A 21,531-nucleotide genomic window follows, 5' to 3' on the forward strand; every position below is an offset into this window, starting at 1 on the left:
AAAAAAAATCTTTAAGTTCTTTAATAAAGTCTGACATTACTGTTTTGAAAACTCTTTGGCCAAGACTCCACTGAATTGTGCTACATGGAGTTTGTGCCATTTTTATTTTATTGTTGATAAACCTTCCCTCAAACTCAGTTGGAGAAAGGCAAAAGAGAATCTAATGCAAAGTTTTCCATTAGCCGAAAGTTGCCAGAATGTTTGAGGTCTGAAGTTATTTAGTTTTCTTCCTTCATTTGTCTGAAACTGATAACCAAAAGTGGATTCAGGGATTCAAAAAGATTATCACCTAAAAGAATTTATGTTAATTAAGCTTTATACAAACAAGGATGCTACAGGAAATTAATGAAACTTACTGTGTTTTAATATTCTATGAGTCCAAACTTGAAGCGATTTAATATTTGGAAGGATTTTCATATTGGACATATGGTTATTACTGTACTCTTACTGGCTACCAAATGAGACAGCATGCCTGTGTCTGGCTGGTTTAACATGTCCTGTGCTGGGGAAAGCACCACTGCTCATTGTAGATCTAGTATTTGGATCTAGGGACATGAGTTGTAATTTACAGGTTGCCTCAGACTGATTCACTGAGCCTAGTCCTTCAATTTCCGGATTTGTTATGGTTTAGATGTAGAATGTCCCCCAAAGGCCGCATCTATTCAAAAGTGGGGCATTCAGAAGGTGATTGGATTATGGGGTGTGGTACTCATCCATGGTGGATTAACCCATGGATGTATTCAGAACTGAACGTGGGGTTAGGAGGTAGAGGCTGGTTAGAGGCAGGTCACTGGGGCCGTGGCCTGGAAGGCTGTGTTTCCTTTCTCAGCTCTGCCCTTCACCCTCTGCTTCCTGGATGCCATAGCTGAGCAGCCGTCCTCTGCCCAGGCCCCTCTGCCATGCTGTTTCTGCTTGGGAGCCAGCCTATCATGGTCTGTAAACATGAGCCAAAATAAATCTCTCCTCCTTTAATTTGTGGGTATCAGGTATTGTGTTCTGACAATGAAAGTGACTAAGACAAGATTGCACTGTGCTTTTGCAGAGAGAAGTCCTCCTGCATATTAATCCATGTGGGGGATGAAGGCAAGGCGTGTGGGAATACAGTCATGAGGTAAGATGTAAACACAGAGTTCTGGATGCCTTATTTATTGTTCTTAAACAGCTCCCCTGGACTGTATCCTAGGTAAATGGTAAATTTGACCAAGTTTGTCTTCTAACCCTTTCAGGAGTCCATTGGTACCTTTTCTTATTAAGTAAGAACAAACACTTAGATATGTATTATTCAAATTATACTGCATAGCCTTGACCTTAGAAGATAGAAGTCTCTGTGGAAGATATGATCTGCTACCAGCTTGGGCTTTCCCATTAGAGAGGTGCTCTTGGTCATCTGCCTGTCCAGGTAGAGGTCTCCCAAGTTGGCAGAAGCCCTGAATCTAGGCTTTCCCTAGTTCATGGACCCCTATGTATAACTCCCTGAAATTCTGCCTTTATTATTTGGTTTCAACAACTGCCTTAGGAAACTATGTTACCTGGGATTTCTTATTGTGGTTCTGGGTACAAGTCTGGATACAATTCTTCGAGTGGCCTATTTTTGCCTTAGCCACAGGCTGTACCTTAAGCAGAAATCACACATGTCCATAGTAACCATGGGTACATAGTGATGTTTGCTCCATGGGCATGCTCAGTCATTTGCCCGTGTGGCATGAAGTCAGAAGGATTGAGTCCCAAAGACTTGGCATTACTACAGCACACCGTGTTACCCACAGGTCAACAGCTGCTTTAGGGAAGAATCTTTATTGGTTAATGAGTAAATGACTGAATGAAGATGGACACCATCATCACAGTGTTAGGAACACCTACCTGTAAGAGCAGTCATATGGAAAGGCAGGAAGATAGAGAGAGAGTCAAGGGTCACGCTCACTGATTTATAACAGTTGACTCTTGTGGGAACTAATGGGGGTCACATGAGAGCTACCTTAATGTCTTCTTAGGGCAGAGCCCCCAGTGACCTATTATTCTCCTCTCCACGTTGCCACACCAGGGACTAAGCTTCCAACACATGAGACATATTCAAACCATAGAAATGGGTCTTGTCCTATGTGAGAAGATTCCTAGGAATCTAGGCCCAGTGGCCTGGGGAAAGGTATTTATTTTGAGGAAAAGGGCTTTGTTGAGTTGCTGCTTTCACCTTTATAGGAAGGTTTAACTTTGGGAGAGTCACCTGAGAGCTCCTGAGGTTCAGTTCATCCTCCTACTACCTGAGTTCTCCCAATCCTTGCTTGAAGGCTATTAATGACTCCATGGGAGGAAGGAGCCGAGAAACCTTGGGACCAACTGCTCTGTTCTGGACACTGGATTACTCGACTGGAGTGTGAGGAGGTTGGTCTGGGCCATTCTGCTGCCTTAGAGCTTGAGTAAGCCTCCAAGCATAAGAAGGACACGAGGGAAGCAGAGAACCTTAACTCCATCAAGTAGGGCTCTCATCTCACAGAAACCACTCGTTCTTTTTCCTTGGGTCCTGTGCATAAAATTAGGATAATCCAGGTAACCACCAAGGACAGGCTGTAGCTGGGTACTCATATATTATCACCCACTCATTGATCCAGTGAGGGTGGGGCAGATCCACTCTCTAGAAACTCTCCAAGCTCATTTAAAATAGTAAGCATATTCCTAAAATCTTTCATTTATCTATTAGAAGGTCAATTAATTTCAGAGTTGTTCTATGTCAAGGTTATTTACATGGGATTTGCTAGAGGGAGGAGTATTGCTTATCCAACAGAAAGTGAATCCACTTTTGAAGTTTTTTCTTTTCTTTTTTCCCCCCTCTTCTTCAAAGCATCTGATAACTCATTCCATCTTTTTGGAATCTGCCTTTGGGCTCCAGTGCCTCATGTTCCCTTTACAGTGGCCTCTAAGTCATGGCTATTCATGTCTGTGGTTAAGCACATTTTCTCTTGTTATTCTATCCACTGGGGGACTCACAGGACATCTTATTGTAGGTAATGTCAGACGAGATTTAGAGAGATTCACCAATTGTAAATCAGTGCCTTGAAGCTTAGGAATATTTTTCCTTGTCTGTTCTTTTGGATTATGTGCTTGAGCCCTGTGAGTACAGTTTAAGGAGATCTCAAACTAGTAATTTATTTAAAGTAATCCCCAACACAAGTTTAACCATTTAAAAAAATCTTTGTTAGTAAAAAGAAAAAGTCTAGTCCCCCACCCCCCCAAATAAAACACCATCCAGTTCTCCTTCTACTCCAATTTGGGAGAGAACTAAGTGTTACAACTCAAGGGAGAAGTCATGTAAGTCATGTCTATTTATATTTGAAAGTTCCTGGGATCTACAAATCATTGTTAAACTCCATAGGATTTTTTAAAACCACTTATTCTGTTCTATGCACTGGGCTAGGCACTGGGGATGTAATGCTGTTTGACATATAACCTCTCATTTTTGGGAAACCAAGGAAAGGTTTGGGAGAGGGACAGGTAGATAATTAATCATAGGATAAAATGATAAGGAATATATATATATTTTTTTTTTTCATGGATCCTTATACATGTTGTTAAATTGCTTCCCAGTAGAGTGCAGCAATTTACATATTTGACTTGTATAAAAGTTTAGCACATTGGCAAAATATTGCCAACATTGAATATTATTTATTTTCAAACTTCTTTTTCCTGGTTTAATAAAAATAAAATGATTCTATTTACAAACATATAATATGCCTAGCACTGTGCTTTGCATATGGTGGTTGTTTGTACTTGTGTTTCTCTGCAGCCTTGACTTACCTTGATCCTTGGACTACAGCCTAGACCTTCTGTCTGTCTGTACATCCTCTGACCTGACTTTGATTACTATCAATCTCTAGGAAGTACCTGGTCTTGGGTGATCTTGGCCATTAATGATGATATCAAGCACCTGAATTGAGTTTGCATGCAGCATAGTGGTTAAAACATTGCCCATATTCATCTCTGTCCTCTTCAACTTGTCACCTGTGTGACCTTCAATAAATTACCTAATTTCTCTAAATCTAGGAATAATCGTGATAATATATGATAAGCAGGTAAAACTGTGCTTGATACAACATGACTAATCAGTCTTAATAATAAGTCATATTGACCTTTGAGATAGGTGTGATATTATCCTTATTTTATTTTTTTTTGGTACTGGGGATTGAACTTGGGACCTTCCCCTTGCAAGGCAGGTGGCAGAACCACTGAGCTAAATCCCCTTCCCATTATCTTTATTTTAAAGAAGGGACATTGAGACTCCAAGAAGCTAAGTACTTTTCCCAATATGGGAAACCCAACATAGTTTGGTTTCTTTTACGTTATGGGTGAGTGGGCTTGTGCTAGTTAATCAGCTTTCCATCACTAGGAGAAAATACCTGAAAGAGCCAAACAATTTAAAAGAGGAAGGATTTATTTTGGCTTATGGCTTCATTGTTTTTTGGGCTAATGGTGAGGCAGAACATCAAATAGGTGTAGAATGGAGCAAACTATTTACCTCGTGGCAATTGAGAAAAGTGAGGAAGGTGCCAAGGTTCCAATGGCTCCTTTAAGTGCACGAGTTTAATAATTTAACTTCTTCCCACTAAGCCCCACCTATCAAAGCTCCACAGGCTGAAGACTAAGACCTTAGCACATGGGACTATGGGAAACATTTAAGGTTCAAAGTGTAACCTGGCTCATTGCTTTGTGGGAGTGTTCAGGAAAGCTATTTGTGTACCAGGACAGCCATTACTAACAACCACACATGGGGTGACTGCAAACCTCAAATATCCAGCCTCCTAAACTCAAACTGAATGAATCCCCAACCATTCCATATCAGAATTCCAAAATTGTCGGCAGCCACTCGTGTACTACCAGTCTGTGGGGAAGTATGGCAGAGGAAAAGCTAGGGCGGAAAGAGAGATTAATTTAACCACTTGTGGTTTAAAGGTTCTACTTTGAAAAATTTACGAAAACCTATGATCACATGAATTTATTGCCGTGGGCCCTGAAACCGAAGCCTCATTAGTGTTGTGGTAAATCGGCCACTGGTCTGAACTTGTGACTAGCATTTAACCAGCAATAGGATGGCTAGTTACATTTGATTGCTTGTCCCTTTCCTCTGAATTAAAACTTTGTCATTCGCATAGTTTCAGCCTCAGAGTTACTGCCAGGGTGGAATTACTCTAATTAAGAGGAAAAGAAAAATATGCTGCTAGTCATTAATTTTTCTTGATTAGAGGGTGACCCAGTTTGAGGTTAAGTGAAGAGGACTGAGGTGGTAATTTAGCACTCTGAGGGGGTGGTGTGGTTTGTGGGGATTTTTTTGTGAGCTGGAGAAGCAACAGCTGGATTCCAGAATTGCCATCTGATTTGAATTTGTAACTACTCGTAAAAAAGGTAAGAGATCTTCAGGAGTGGCAGGCTGTGTTTAGAACTAACCAAAGCAAAGATAGGGTGGTGGGCATGGCACTAGAATTTGAATGCTAACAGTGCTGCATCTGTGCCCTGATAAGTGGATAAAGACTTTTTCTGCTTCAAATGTGAAAATATTGTATTTTCTTGGTTTGAGGCATAATTTATACAAAAAGTGTATATGTGGAGCCAGAAGACCAGAGTGAGTTTTGAACCTATAGCTAGTTGTATGACTTTAAAATTAATCTTTTTGAGCTCTCAACATGTTTCTACAAGGTGAATAGTCAATATTATCATTCATATTACAAACCTAGTTTGCAGAATCAAGCAGAGATGAAACATATGAATAATAAAGTTGTATGTTATTATGGCATCATCGAGTTCTCAGATCACTTATGAGTTGGACTTAGGCAGTGTCTTTGGTCAGGGAAAAGAAGGGAGGACAGAAGGGCTGGATTTCAGTTTGTACATGTCTGTAATCTCACCACTCTGGGAGCCTAAGGCAAGGGGATCATAGTTTAAGTTGAAGCTGGGTAACTTAGTGACTTAGGATGACTTTCCCTCAAAATAAGGATTAGAAGGGCTAAGAATGTAGCTCAGGGGAAAGACCCTGGGTTCAATCTCCAGTGCTGCAAAAACAAAACAAAATTAAAATCAAACAAACAAAAAGACTATACTGACCATTCATTTTCTTTTTATTTTTTAGAGCTTTGTGGATATAACTGGCAAATAAAAATCGTATTTATTCCAGATGTACATTGCCATAATCAAGCTAATTGGCATAGCCATATACTTAAGATCTACTCTCTTAGAGAATTTAAAATATTCAGTGTAGTATTCTTAAGTGCAGTCATCATGTTGTAGATTAGGTATCCATAATTTATTCATCTCATGACTGCAGGTCTGTATCTCCTGACATCTTCCCTACTTTGCAACCCCTTGTAATCACCATTCTACTCCATTTCTACGGGTTTGACTTGGTAAAGATTCTGCATATAAGTGAGGTCATGTTGTATTTGTCTTTCTGTGTCTGGCTTATTTCAGTCAGCATAATATCTTCCACATGCCCATATCATTGCAAACGGTAGGATTCCCTCTTTTAAAAGGCTAAATAGTATTCCATTATATCTATGCATCTCTCTTTATTCGTTCACTCATGAATGAACAGTGAGATTATTTCCACGTCCTGGCTATTGTTAATAGTCCTACAATGAACAGGGAAGTACCAATATCTCCTCCACATACTGATGTCTTTCCCTCTGGATATGTACTCAGGGCTGGATGGCAGATCATTCCACTTTTAACTTTTTTGAAGAACTTCCATACTCTTTCCCATAGTGGTTATACATACTGATCCCACAACCGGCGCACCAGAGCTCCTTTTCCTTACACCTCTGCCAACACTTATTTTTCATTTTTATTATGTTAATATGCTAACATATTTTATTATGTTATAAATTATCCATTATGTTCACATTCCTTGTGTGGAGTTGGTACATGCACATAACACATCTGAATTCCTTTTTCATCCTATTTCCTTTCCCTTCCCTCACCTTCCCTCCATCTCTTGATCCCCTTCCCATTTGAGAAAGATCCGTCTCCCTAACTCCTATGATCTATCTTTCATTGTGCTCTTTATTTGTAATTTGTGTTTCTCATATGAGAGACACCACGCAGTATTTTACATTTTGACTTCTTCATAGTAACTGTTGTAACAGGTGTGAGGTGATGTCTCACGGTGGTGTTGACTTGGGTTCCCCTTATGATCCACAAGGGCCAGCATTTTCTCACACACCTGGGGGGTGGATCTGCCTTGCAGCGGTGGCTTTGGCATCTGTAGTGGTGAACGCTCTCTGAGCAGCTGTAAGGCCTGGTCTGGAAGGCTGCTATATGTGACCTGCTCTGGGGTCTGGGGAAGGGGCTCAGCTGTAACAGCAATAGCTGTGGTATCTTCTAGGATTGACAAACGGAAACACCATATGCATACAAAATAAAGGGTGAAATGGTAGCAGTGTCTGAGACCCTGCTGTGTCTTGAAGCAGCTCCAGCCCTGCAAAGCAGCAAGGAGAGCAAAGATAGATTGATTGGGGACAGGGACCTCTTTGGCCTCTTAAATTAGACAATATTATAAACAGTTTCTGAACAGGGGCTGCAGTTGTTTTCCAGCACTCCCCCCTGAGCCATCCTCTCATCTTCACATGGACCCTCTCTACTTGCACAAAGAAAAATGCACAACATGAAGATGTGATAGAAGGGAAGAGAATGGTGGCCCCATTCTGACTCACTGCCTAGCCCAAGTCCATCATCCATATTATGTCTCAGTAGAAAAGTGGGAGGAGGCCACAGAATCATGAAGGAAACCTATTTTAAATCAGCTCTTTCTGAAATTATTAATCTAATAATTAGTGCCACTGTTTGAGTCCTTTTCCAAGGAGTAGGTACAGCAATGAATAAAATGGACAAATACCCCTCCCTCCTGGAGTTCAAAATTAGAAGTAGGGAAGAGAAAATAAATAAAACTCATAATCAGATCATGTTTTAGATAGCAGTGATATTTATGGAAAAATTCGTTAGGAAAGTTAGGTAGGGAATATGGTGCGTGTGTGTATGGGGAGGTTGGAGGATTGCTCTTTTAAATGGAGCAGATGAGGAAAGGCTTACTGAGTGTGTTAGCTTTTTCATTACTGTGATGAACATCTGAGATAAATCAATTCAAAGGAGGAAAGGTTTATTTTGCATCATGGTTTCAGAGCTTTAATCCAAACTTGGCCCTGCTGCCTTTGCACCTGCGGTGAAGTAGTGGGTGGTGGTGTGGACCATGTGGCAGAGGAGGTCTGTTCACTGCATGTTGGCTGTGAAGAAGGGAGGGTGAGAGGGTGGGAGGGAGGGAGGGAGGGAGAGAGAGAGAGAGCATGGGATCCTCTATCAGAGAGAGAGGAGCATGGGGTCTTCTTTAAGAGCACACCCCTAGCTTCCTCCAACTAGGCCTTACCTCCTAAAGGTCCCACCACCTCCCTGATAGCTTCATAGGCAAGTGACCAAGCCTTCAACATGTAAGCTTTGGAGGATGTAAGGATCCATTTGTGTAAAGACTTAGAGGAGGCAGGAAAGGGTCCTGCTGCTGTGAGGGAGGAGTATGCAGAAGGAACAGCCAGGGCAAGGCTGGAAACCTTCCTGGCATATTCTAGGAACAGGAGCAGAGCGAGATGGGGAGTTGAAGCCAGGAAATGGGGATGGAGGAAACGGTATAGGACTGGTGGGATCACTGTGAGCACTTGGGCTTTTATGAGTGAGGTGGTGCTGTAGGGCAAAGGCTTTTTCAGACTCATTCTGGCTTCTCTGCCAGGCTGTACTGAAGCACAAGGGCACTGTAGCCCCTGCCTCCTATACATAGTTGGCAGCACAGGCTAAGTGAGTCTGTATGGAGAGTTCCCAGGTAGGAATGATTTCCTTAAAGCAGGTTTAGGGATCAGGAAGACAAAGAGATGTGTCACTGAAGAGAGAGGGAGAGAAACAAAGAGACAGACAGCCTCAAGGGACAAATGGAGGCTGGCTCGCTCCTTCCCCATGATGTTCTTATCACGCATTTCCCAAGGGTAGGGCTTGGCTCTCCATGCTACTCACAAGTCCTTATGCTGTATGCAGTATTTCTTGGCATCGGAAGACCTTGGTTAAGTCAATGCTGACAGAATGAATGAATGCAATCTGTGTCTGCTATAGTCACTCAAAGATCCATGAGGTAAAAAATTGCACCCCAGCTTTTGGATAGCGGTGCAACCTCTAGGAAGTAGGGCTTAGTGTGAGTCTTTAGGTTACTGGGAGTATGCCCAGGAAGGAGATTGTGGAACTGCATCCCCTCCTCTTTCTGTTCCTTGGCCATAAGTTTAATGGTTTTTCTCCACCATGTGTTCCTGCCATGATGTACTGCTTTGCCACAGACCTAAAAGCAGTAGTGCCAGCGCATGATGGATTGAAACCTCCAAAACAGTGAGCTCAAGTAACCCCTTCTCTTTATAAGTTGATTATGTCAGGTACACTTTAAACTGTCAGAAAGCTAGCACAATGTGAACATTATTGTGGTGTATCAACTTGACTGGAGTATCAACTGCCTAGTGGATTAATAAAGCTCAGTTCTAGGTGTCCGTGGATGACACACAGGCCAGAAGACTGCGGGGGAGGATCCACCCTCATTGTGGGTGGCACCAACCAATGGGCTTATAGCCTGGATGGAATAACAAAGAAAAGAAGGGAGTGTGCCTGTTTTGAAGAGCTCCGTTCTTCTCAAGTGGGTGCATCCTTTGCTGACCTTACTTTTGGACATTGGTCTCCAGGTCTCCAGTTTATTCAACCTTCTGGTGCAGACTTGTACTGGTGACTCTCCACTTAGCTCCCAGGCCTTCAGCCTTGCATGGGTTGCATCTTTGATTCCTCTTGTTCTTTTTTTTTTTTCCTCTTCATTGAGTTTATTGTTACATTTTGGGTATATAGTACAGTTACATTATTGGGATCTTGTACCTTTACATGACAGGTCTTGGTTCTCATTTTTTCCCCTTGTCCCTACTCTCCCTTCACCCCTTCTCCCTCCCCCTTTACAAACACTTCATTTCCATTTCTTCATTTTGGCCCCTCTTGTTCTATAGCTTCTATCTTCTTGGACTAAGCAGCTACTGATCCTTTGGATCTCTAGCATACAGATGGCCATTATGGACTCCGCTCCTTCTGGTCCTGTCAGCTTACCTAATAAATCCTGTTGCATATGTGTATTTTCTATCACTTCAATTCCTCTAGAGAACCCTAGCTAATACACACAACATTGCAGCTTCTTCAGTGACTCTTCAGTGCATTGGACACCCCGTCCCCTCCTTGAATCCTTGAGGCACCACTAACTCAACAAGGTCAGCTGGAAGAGGACAGAGGTATCTGGGATCACACCTGTGCCCAGGAGCGCATGGGAATGGTTATTATACACATTTTCACTTTTCCCCTGACTATGTGATGCTGTCAGCTTCTAGGTTTTATTTCAAGGGCAAAGCTGGGGGAATTATGAGATATGGAGGCTTCTTGAGGCTGCTAGAAAAGACTGCCCGACCCCTTGGGACCAGATACTTTCCTCTTTGATCTACTAGGGCTCCTTTGGTCCTGGAGACTGGGCACATCTTGGAAAGATGTAACTTTATAATTTTTTTTATGGTCTATGGCTGAGTTTAAAGAAGAGGTGGCAGCTTGTTAAATTTTTATTTATGATGTGATTTTCAGAGTTTAGTGTTCACAAATACCGACCAGGTTGAATTTTCGAATGTGGAGGCTAGTTTAATATGTTATACTCTCAGCTTGAAACGTTGCCCCTGAAGGGAATGTTGGAATTTGGCTGCACTGAATGGCATCATGGGAGCAGAGTGTCCGTAATAAGCACTTACCTCTGTTGTGTTGTGACTCACAGTCGAAAAGCCAAATGCTGTGAATTCAACTTGAAATTCACACATAGATTTCAATTTGGATAAATAAAGTTTTGTTTTCTTAGGTTTATCCTTAATTAGTGACTTGATTCAAGTTTAATTAACATTGCTTAGTGATGGCTTTGGCCTCTTTCAGCATTCTTTCACCTATTAGCCTTGAAATGTGAAGGAACTATCTCAAAGGGAATGAAGAAAAATCTTTCTTCTTAAAGACCATTTCTTCAGTGGGAAGCACTGTGATTCACAGTCATTTGCAGTTGGTATCAACTGGTGAAACAAAAGCCAGGGGCCAGAGTGGAGGCTGGGAGGGTGGGAGCGGCCCCAGTCTCCCCAGGTTCCTTTCCCAGTGCCTGCTGGTGCAAATGGACTGACTCATTAAACCAAGGCCTTCACCCAGGGTGCAGAAATGCATGTCTTCCTGGTCTATTTTTGGAATTGGAGCTGCCCTTTGCAAAGGAGACCTTGCCTTTATTTCTTTCTTTCTTTATTTTTAAGGCAAGGCTGCAGATCTAGGAGGCATGGAAAGGACAGACCATTTCAGGGAGATTTTATGTGATAGGAGAAAAACACAATGTCATGCATTCAACTTTTTTTTTAGGACGTTTTCAGAAATGTGTAGAGAAACCAATTATAGAATAATCGATAGTTCCTAGAGCCAGTATTCCTTAAAATAGAGAGTATTCAAAAACAGAAAACCAAACAAAACATTCATTAGCCTGATTATCAATCTTATAAGATGGGAATCATGGAGTAGTAAGTGTGTCAGAAGAAAAGCAACTCCCAAGTGCGAGGTAACAGGCAATCCCAGTGGTCCAATGCCTTTTAAGGACCATTATAAGAGGCCTTGCTTCAGGATGTAACAGACAGCAGTGTAGTCTTTCCATATCTGTGGGTTCTGAATTCATGGATTTAACCAACGACAGGTGGAAAATATTTGGGAAAAAATTGCATTTGTACTGAACATGTATAGACTTTTTCCCTTGTCATTATTTCCCAAACAATACAGTATAACAGCTACTTATATAAAAATTACATTGCGTTAGGTATTCGAAGTAATCCAGAGACAATTCAATGTATATGGGGGATAGGCCTAGGACCTATGCAAACACCATGCAATTTTATATAATTTGTATGAACATCTATGCAGTTTGTTATCTGTGGGGCATCTTGGAATCAATCCCACACAGGAATGACTTATAAACCTGAGCCTAGGCCCAAATAGTTGCTTCATCAGTGACTCTTATGTGTTTATGTTCTATGATTTAGTGGTGAATAGCTCAGATCTGGGCTGGATTCCTGACTTCACCACTGATGGGGTCATATGATACTGGACAAGTCACTTAATCTTGCTAAATCTGTGAAATGAAGATATCAATCATAAGTAGCTCTTAAGTGACTGTGGAGGATTAAATGAACTAATGTGTGTTAAGTGCTCCAGGCTCTACTTCATGATTCCTTTTTGGTTTCAGCCACATGGGGCACAATGGATCGCTTCTCATTGTTAAAAAGAGGGATTATTTTCAAGAGAGAGAGGATAAGTCAGCCCCTCCTTTGAGACTCATCCTTAACCGGGCAATGTTCATATCTGTTTTCCCTTTGTCAGAGCCTGGCATTTTATGACTCCCTTCCACCAAGTGGGGGAGCTTGTGTTTGGGTTTGCACTTTGTGTGGCATCTTGGAATTTCGGCTCCTCCTCTGTGCTACAGGTGCATGGCCAAAGGCAAGGGCTCATGATTTCCTAAGGGACGGGAGACCAGCTGGGAAAAGTGAGACCAGAAGCACACAAGGGATCACCTTGCTCTTGGGCAGCTCTCCAAGGCAAGGAAAGCTGCCCCTTCAGAACACTTTGCTGCTTGTCTTATCTTCCTCAATTCTGATGGGGGTTTGGATTTGACCTCATCAATGATATTTTACTGATAAGGAGCCCTGTTTGGGGGTCTTATAACTTCTCTTGGTGGGAGATGTCTTAGCTTTACTGATGGTTTAGTATCACCCCCCCAATGATCCTGGAGGATCCATCTGGCTTGGCAGGCAAGAAGTGGAGGTAATAAGGAGAATCTAAGTATGAGGAGTACTTAAAAAAAGAGTCAAATATGTAAAGGTTTACTTTTTTTGGGGGGGCTACCAGGGATTGAACTCGGGTCCTTGGGTTTGCAAGTCAGGCCACCGAACCATTGAGTTAAATCCCCGGCCCTAAAGGTTTACTTTTTAAAAGCAGGAAATAGATGATTTTAGACATTATTGTGTGTTGTTTGATTTTTTTCCTGTACTTTTGCTCTTTATTTTTATTAGTAAGTAAAGCAAGCAATATCTGAAGGTCTTTTCCACCTTTTTCAGCTCTCACTTCCCCATATTTTTAGTTTTTTTTCAAAAGCAAGAAATGACTTGCCTTGGTAGTTCAGCGTTTGAATTCTTGCCTGTCACCAAAAGCAAGTGATGGATCCAAGGTGGGATTCAGATTGCATGTGTGTGTTATATATTTGAGGATTCTGTATGTGTTTTCTTCTCCACAAAACTGGTGAAAATGAGAGTTCCAAACATGAGTTCTATTATTATAGACACCATGAAGGGCAAACTGTATGAAAGATCAAATGTGGGTTTTCATTGCTCTTTCTTTCCACCTCTGCTCTGGAAGACCCCAATTTCTAAGATGCACTCTGGGGGACAGTGAATCACAGCTGTCTGCATCCTATTCCACAAAATAACAAACTAAAAGAAAAGGGCAAATAAAGGGTTAGGACAACACGAGCTGCCGTGATCAGCTCCTGTCACTCTGCCATCCATACCCCATTCCTCTATTCCCTGAGGGTTTTCTTGAGGCCTGGGCAGTGGGGAGTGTGGGATACAGGGTACTGGAAGCCTTTATGTTAAAAAGCTTAACTTTGTCCTTTGATAGTGGGAAATGATTTCAAAAGAAATCACATTTTTGTTTTTTTTGGTCAGGTTCAGACTGGAGACACTGCAGCCTTAACAGAACTTTAGAATTTAAAAGTTGAATGGATCTTGTCCAATTTCATTTTTCAAAGGAGGAATAGGAGGCTCAGGGAGATTAAATGTCTTCCTGCATGACACACAGCACCAATTTATGTTAAATTTGGCTTTGAGTGAGTGGAAATAGAGTGAGAATCCAAAGAATGAACTACAAAGGAATACAAGTAAGCAGATTCAGGTCCAGGACTGATTTTTCTCCATAAGGAGGAATTGCCATTGTTTCACGAACACAACATCTTGTATGTAGGAAAAAACACTTAAGACCAAATTTGAGTACACATTGCTGTTGTAGTTTATAATTATAATATCCCCCCAAAGTTTCGTGTGTTTTGAAGGTGATTTGATCATGAGGATACTATGGAATCATTAGCGGGTTGAGTTCAGCAGCTAAATGTGATTTTATGAGGTGGGGCCTGGTTGGAGGTGGGTCATGGGGATGTAACTTGGAAGGGTGTATTCCTGTCCCTGGTTCTTCTCTTTTCTTTCTGCTTCCTGGCCACCATGAAGCAAGTAGCAGCTTTCTTCTGCTGGATCCTTCCACTGTGCCATTTTTGCCTCAAGCCCGAAGACTATGGGCAGAACACACATAAACCTTTCCTCGTTTAATTTGTGTATATTGAATATTTTGTCCTAGTGATAAGAAAGTAACAGATTTTGGTACCAAAAGTGGAGTTGTTTCTGTGACTGTATCTAACCATGTGGTTTAGAAGTTCTTACTAGTTTGTGGGAGGAGTTTGGAAAGGTGTGGAGATGTTTTCTAGAAAAGCCCTAGAATGCTCTAAGCAGAGCCTTATGGGTGATTCTGATCTAAGTTCAAAAGACCAGAGTGCTGATAGGAAAGAAGACAGTATAGGAGAAGCTCAGGAGGTTTCATTTGGAAACAAGGACTCCACTGGCATTTGTACTAGAGGCCATGAGAATTAAACTCTAGCAGAAAATTTGTCTTTATTTTGTCTGTCCTGAGACTTTGCAGGAGGCTGATATTAGGGGTGATAGACTAATTGGTCTGATGGAGGAAATTTCAAGGCAACCCAGTGTTTAGGCTGAGGCTTGAGTACTGCGGGCTACTTTTAGTACAGTGAAAATAATGGAAAAAAGATAGCTAAATGTTTTGAAAAACTTGCAGCTTGCCCAGAAAGAAAGCATCTACAAAGTTGGGGCCATGGAAAATATGGTTCCTGGAAAGATTAGCATTAAGAAGAAGCCAAGTACTTTGTATCTGGACAATAGCAAATATGACATGAAGGTATCAAGAATCAGCAAGATCCCATCCTTCACAGGCTCAAGGATGTACAGCTATACAGCTTTCATTTGAAAAGAGAGTCCCTGGAATGCCTGCTTGAGAAGAGTTGCCTAGGGAACTGGTTACGTGGGGTTCATTTCACTGTGACCAGTCCTTCATGGGATGAGCAACAGATTTCCTCTGCCAGGCCCTTCCCCCATGGCATTTCTGCCTTGGAGCCAGCAGACTATGAACTGAAACTCCTGGAAAATGAGCCAAAATACATCTTTCCTGTAAGATGAGGGTGTTGGGTATTTTGTCCCAGTGATGGGAAAATGACTAATACAGTTGCTAAACAACCATTACCTACTTAGTGGAGAAGATCAGTGTGGTATGACAGAAAAAGTTCTTGGGCTTGACATGGGATGGGGAGGGACCAGAAGACCTGGTCTGGTCCCAAATGGGCAATGTGGCATTTGGGTTTTCTTCTCGTCTCCTAAAGCCTCATTTGTGCCATAAGCATTAGATCAGATAGTTTCTAAATTATACTGTAGCACTAAAATTGTGGTATTTGTTGGGACATAGTTTCTACAGTATGTGACAGAAATAAAAAAATAGCAGATACAAACAAAGCAGATCTATATTTCTCTCATGTAAAAAAGGTGGAGCTGATCTGGTGGCTCTGCCCTCTGAGGTGGCTGGGAGCCCTAGCTTTTTCTGTGTTTTTGTTGCACTAACCTAAGAGGGTTCCATTATCTTCACAGCCCACCATGCCTGGTTACTCTGATTGTGTTTTAAGTAGCAAGATGAAGGCAAGAGAAAGAGGAGAGGAAAGGTCCTTTCCTTTTAGGAGCATAGCTCAAAAGTTGTACTTACCACTTCTGCTCAAACCCTGGTGACCGTAACTTAGTGAAATAGTGCACAAGGGGGCTGAGAAATGTAATCTTTTTTTGGGGGATAGCTCTGTTTCTAATTATGGGTTCTAACTCCATAGGTGAAGAGGTAATATTTATTGTCACTGTCAGTTATTGTCATACAAATCATACTTAAGACAATTTAGAACACAGGACAGCCTATTTCCCCTCCCACTGCTAAGTGAGGCATGGAGGGCTGAGGTAGGCATGGTATCTCTGAGAGCCATGACAAAAACCCACCTTGAAGGAATAATGGTGAGTCTTGGAGACCTTGGTGCTGCATCTGTACTATTCAAGTGGTAAAACTCCCTTTGGGGGAAATCTGCCTCATTCCCAATGTTTTCTTTTCTCCAAACTCTTATTTTTCAGCATGGAAGATAATAATAGCCATATTTCTCCCTCCACCCCTCATGGCAACAGACAAACAAGTGTGATGCCTGACCTGTGCAGGGCTATCACATCGTCTGTCCTGCACTTTGGAGCTATGACTGAGTCATGTTGATTGGAGGCCATGTGCTTGACCTTGGGTGTAATAAACTAAAATATTGTGTGGTGCTATATTCCATCATGAAACTGTGAAATCTGAGAAAACCAATTCTCAGACAGAGAAGTCTTTTCAGGTATTCTTCAGGTATTCAGGGAGAGAGTCCCTCACTCCCCATTGAAGGACATGGAAAGCCATAGACAGAGAGCTGCCCTGATGTCTCTGCTCCCTGGGAGTCAGTTTCTTATAAGTTGAGATGCATTTATTAGTATTAAATTTATTAAAACACTCTTTAAAATGTGCCACATATATTTAGAGAAAGCTTATTTTTAAAAGATTCCTTATCTGACAAGTTGAATTTTTTAAAACAAATCTTAAAATCTCATGTACTATCTTAACAGCTAATGGCTTGCAAATTTCAATTTTCTGCTTGTCACTGAAAGTGGCAACTCAGAGGAGACTATAGAAATTGATTCACCTAGCTAAACTTATCCAAAGTGGGGAAGCTAAATAGGTCAGTCAATAGGAAACCAAAACCACAATGTCTTTTCCCAAATAAAACAGCAAGAAATCCATGTAGGAAGGGATGCAATGCAAAACAATGGTCCAGAAGGGATATTAAAAACAGATCATCTTTATTTTTAAATGTCTTCTTTCAATTGAAATGGATATGTGAATTTGAAGAAGATCTTAAGTTGGTATTAGAGGGCAGCACTCACTATACATTTATAAGTTGACTTCAAAGGAAAAAATAGGCCAGTCATCAACTTGTTTAAATAAAATTTAAGAGTGGAGATTCTGATGAGAAAGAATCATCCATGCTGTGAATTTCCCTGTATGAAATGTGAAATCTAATAAAAGAAAAATATTGCAGTGAGACTTCAGTTAACTGGAACTTATCAGAACTATTATTATTATTGTTGTTGTTGTTATCTCATTTAAATCAGTGATGCAATAAAACAAATCATGTTTTAGGAGTTCTAGCTGTGGGTCTTTTAAATTTATTCTAAACTCTGATACTTATCTAGAACCACAGATTTGGCTGAATAATTGGGTTATAGAACTAGTAAGATTTAAAGGGCATCATGTACAATGGTTTTGCAACATTGGTTGCACAACACAATCATCTGGATTAAGAATCCTGATGTCCAGGCTACAGCTGATACTAGTTAAAGCAGAATCTCTGGAGATTGTATTTGGACACATGAATAGAATTTTCCAGAGGATTCCTACTGTACAGTCAAATTACAAAGTCAGGGGTCTTTACTTCTCTACCCAAGAAGTAAAGTGACTGACCCAGACTGCCAGCTAGGAACAGAATCAAGACTTCATCTAGCACTTTGCAGACCCAGTCTGGTCCCTTCCCATTATGATACTCAGGCTCCCAGGTGTCACCCCATGCTGAATGCTAAGCTAGCACTGTCTAACTCTGGCGTGCTGCCTACCGTTTGGAGATCTTATTAATGCATCTTGCAATGAATAGGTGTTGGGTGAGGCAGAGAATTTGCATTTCTAACATAGTCTCAGATGCTGCTGCTGCTGCTGTTGGTCCAAGTACCACACTATGAGAATTCTACTCTAAAGCTCTCCCTGGACTTTGCCTCTACTCACAACACACCTGCTCAGCACCCAGGTGGAAGATTTGGGTGCTTCACACCATCCATCAGTGACGCTGTTGCTGTCTGTCAAGGTATCTCCATGTTTGTCCAAAAGCTATTCTACTTACTCAGAAGCTAAGAATCATCACAGATGAACTGTTCTTTGTATCAAGGGATTCTCCAGCCACATGATTTGCTTACTGGCAACATTCGCTTCATCATTCCTGAGTTGGATGTTTCTTTAAGCTTATCCTTGAGAGAGTGAAAGATGTGCTTCATAACGGGCAATACCAAGGAGGTTAAAGTTCAACAAGGACCATTCTTTACGTAGGGTGCATGTCTGAGCTCCGCTTATCAGCCTCCACATGTGGCCAGAGATGGAAAAACTGGCTGGTGGTAGAATAAAACCCGGGCACCTGAGGAAATCCAGGCCTAATCCCCTCCCATAAAACAAAGTGGAAGATAAGTGAAAATGGTTGAAGTCTGAAAGCAGATGGCTGAGTTCCTCCACACTGGGCTGTAAAGGGGGACCTTCATGACAGAGTATTTATGGGTTCGGGGAAACCTGACAGGGTGTTGCTGTAAATGCCAAGAAATGCACAGAGTAGTGATTTTGTTATGGGAACACATCTCATGATGACTGCAGCCAGGATGGGAAGGAGTTGTGTGTGTGTGTGTGTGCGTGTGTGTGTGGGAGGTGCATTGGCTCTGTTCACACTGCTGTGAGCAATCCTACTTGGTGGATGGTATCAGGCTGTGATGCAGATCTTTCACCAGTCAGTCCATTATTCCTGATCACTTAAGGTCTCTTGTCATTTCTGGTCTGACCCATAGAATACTTCTGATAGATGAAACATTTCCTTATTATACAAAAGAGTAACTGGACCTTTGGAAGCTATTCTCTCTGAAAAAGAAATGAATACTATATGGACTGTTTGGAACTAATTTTTAAAATCTAAAGAGCTCTTTCTAATTGCAGTCCTGCACAGACATGTTGTTTGGGGGAAGGGATAGCCTTTTTTCTCCAACTCTGGGGAACATGAGCTCTGTGTTTCAAAGTGGGTAAATGGAGCAGAAGGGTTTTGCAATTGTAGTTTAAGCCGAGTGTACCCTTTGGATTTTCCTGGAGCTTGTCAGAATGCTATTTCTGGGTAGCTGCATTGTGACGGAGAAAGACAACAGGGGGTGTAGGGAGAGGAATCAGAATGAGAAACATGCAAAGGGAAAACAGATGTCTGGAAGTCACAAGCAGAGCTCTCATTTTCAGTGTTCAGGAAAAACAGCTTTGGACATGAACAGTCAACAAAAACAAGAACGAATTAGTGGCCCTAGTGCCACACTGTGGGATGTCCCTTCTTATTCCCCACCATGTTCTTGCTCCACAGAATGTGATGATCCAGCTGGCACTGTGGAGCCTACCTAACTCTAGTCTGTCTTTTTCCAATTCTGCTGTCAAAATTTACAGCTCTGGTGTCCTGTCCTTTCAGTGTCTGTTCCTTGCCAGTTCAATGAAGCCATTGGTGTCTATCCATGTAGGCCAGGGGTTCTCAGTATGTGGTCCCTGGATGAGCAGTACCACTTGGGAATGTCTAGAAATGAAAATTCTCAGGCCCCACCCCAGATTCCTGCTAAAGCTTGAGAATTACCCGCACAGACTTGCTCTGGAGTGGAAGAAATTGTCCATAGACAGAATTGAAATTTCCTAGTGGGAATTTGGGACACTGTAACAGGTTGATGAAGGAGGTAAAATTTGGGCAGCTGGATCCCTTTTTACCTCGCAGATGACTCCTTGTTTTGTCCACAAGATAGACCCACCCTAGGTCGTTGTTAGTGGACATGGTTTTGGGTACTGATGTTGCTGTCAGTAATAGGGAGGAAGGGTCTCCCAAGAAGCAGGTTGAGTAGCTCACCCCATTGCTGATGTCCTCTTTCTGTCACTCCTCCTTATTCTCCAGTATGGTTTGAATGTGTCAGCTCACACAGCTGTGTTCTTTGGAATTATTCTCCTTTACACTCACTCACCTGTGCCAAATGCACAGATGGACACACAGCATATATGCACAAACCATGTCCAAAACACATATACACACATACACTTTCTCTTAAATATACTCTCTTGCACACACGCACCCACTCTTATACTGTTACACACACACACACACACACACACCCTTTTATACACACTCAAATACAGAGTATCAAAGACACACAGGGCGTCTTTTATGCTTTTACTTTCTTCTCTCCTGGGAAAGAGGCAGACAGCAGAGTCTCTTTGATGCAAACTCTGTTAAATATTGCCCGCAGAGCTGCTTTCCATATGTTTTGGTTGTAGAATTTTCAATTGCAGATTAAATAGTTCATGGCTCTACTTAAATTAACTCCTCCTTGCCCTCTATATTTGAGTCAGTTATATTGTGTTAGTGATTTTCTTCTGCTGGCTGCCAGGATGCTGATGCATGATTTAACATGACATATTTATTAGAGTCTTTGGCTTCGACCCCTGTTGCCCACAGTGAACTCTCCTTCCTTGGAACTTGGGTTTCGATTTTGACTTTTTGTCACAAGGGCTACATTTCTTTTAGGTTGCCCATACATTTTGAGCCTTCTTATGAGTATAACTAGTGGAGGTGACAACACCATCTCAATTCCCTTGGCAAAAGAAAAAAGATTTAATCTTGACCTTTCTAGAAAGGTTCTTTATGGTAACCAAGGGCCAGTCATTAAGAGATAAGAAGACTCTTTTTACATTTGTGTTTGGCTTCCAAGATGGAGTTGAGGGGAAAAAAACACAAAATTGCCTTTCTTTCTGGATGATGCTGGGGAAAGATTAGGTTATTAAGAACTTTAGCTGGCCTTTTCATATATTATAATGCCCTTTTGCAATTTGTCCTAACTTTTCAATAAAGAACTTTTTGAATATTTTCAAAGGCTGGTTGGTGTAGAGGTTTTTGGGAGAGTGAAGGGGCAGAGTGAAGAGGAGTGGAGGAGGGGCTTCCTCATCCTCCTTTGGTGAGTTCAGTGGGAAGGGGGTGTCTTAATTGGTGAATGGCCTACCAGCTAGAAAAAAGCATTCGATCCCCTGGATTAGTGGTCCACTGATTCCCTGGGGAGCTGGAGAAAGACTAGAGATGGAGAGGAGAGCGTCTAGAGGAAATATTCAGGAGAGGCATTCACTATGTGACCTTCTGTGTCATAGGTGTCTTGGTGTTTAAGGGGACAGGTTTGTGGGAATCCACAGAGTCAGAACCACACCTTAATAAGAGTAGTACCAAAAAGATGAAACTAAGCTCTAAAGGTGTCTTTGGGGGACACAAGTTTGTAAGAGTGGCTCTATGCTCTGACATTTCAGGGCTCTGCTCCACCACCATCTGCTCCTCTGAACGATCACTGCTGACCTATTTTCTGAAATGTCCACTCTGGATAGCTTTACTCACCCCTCTAAATCTGTCTTTCACCTTCA

This window comes from Fukomys damarensis, unplaced genomic scaffold (genome assembly GCF_012274545.1).
Source record: "Fukomys damarensis isolate Sample0158 unplaced genomic scaffold, DMR_v1.0_HiC HiC_scaffold_16, whole genome shotgun sequence".
Lineage (NCBI taxonomy): Eukaryota > Metazoa > Chordata > Mammalia > Rodentia > Bathyergidae > Fukomys > Fukomys damarensis.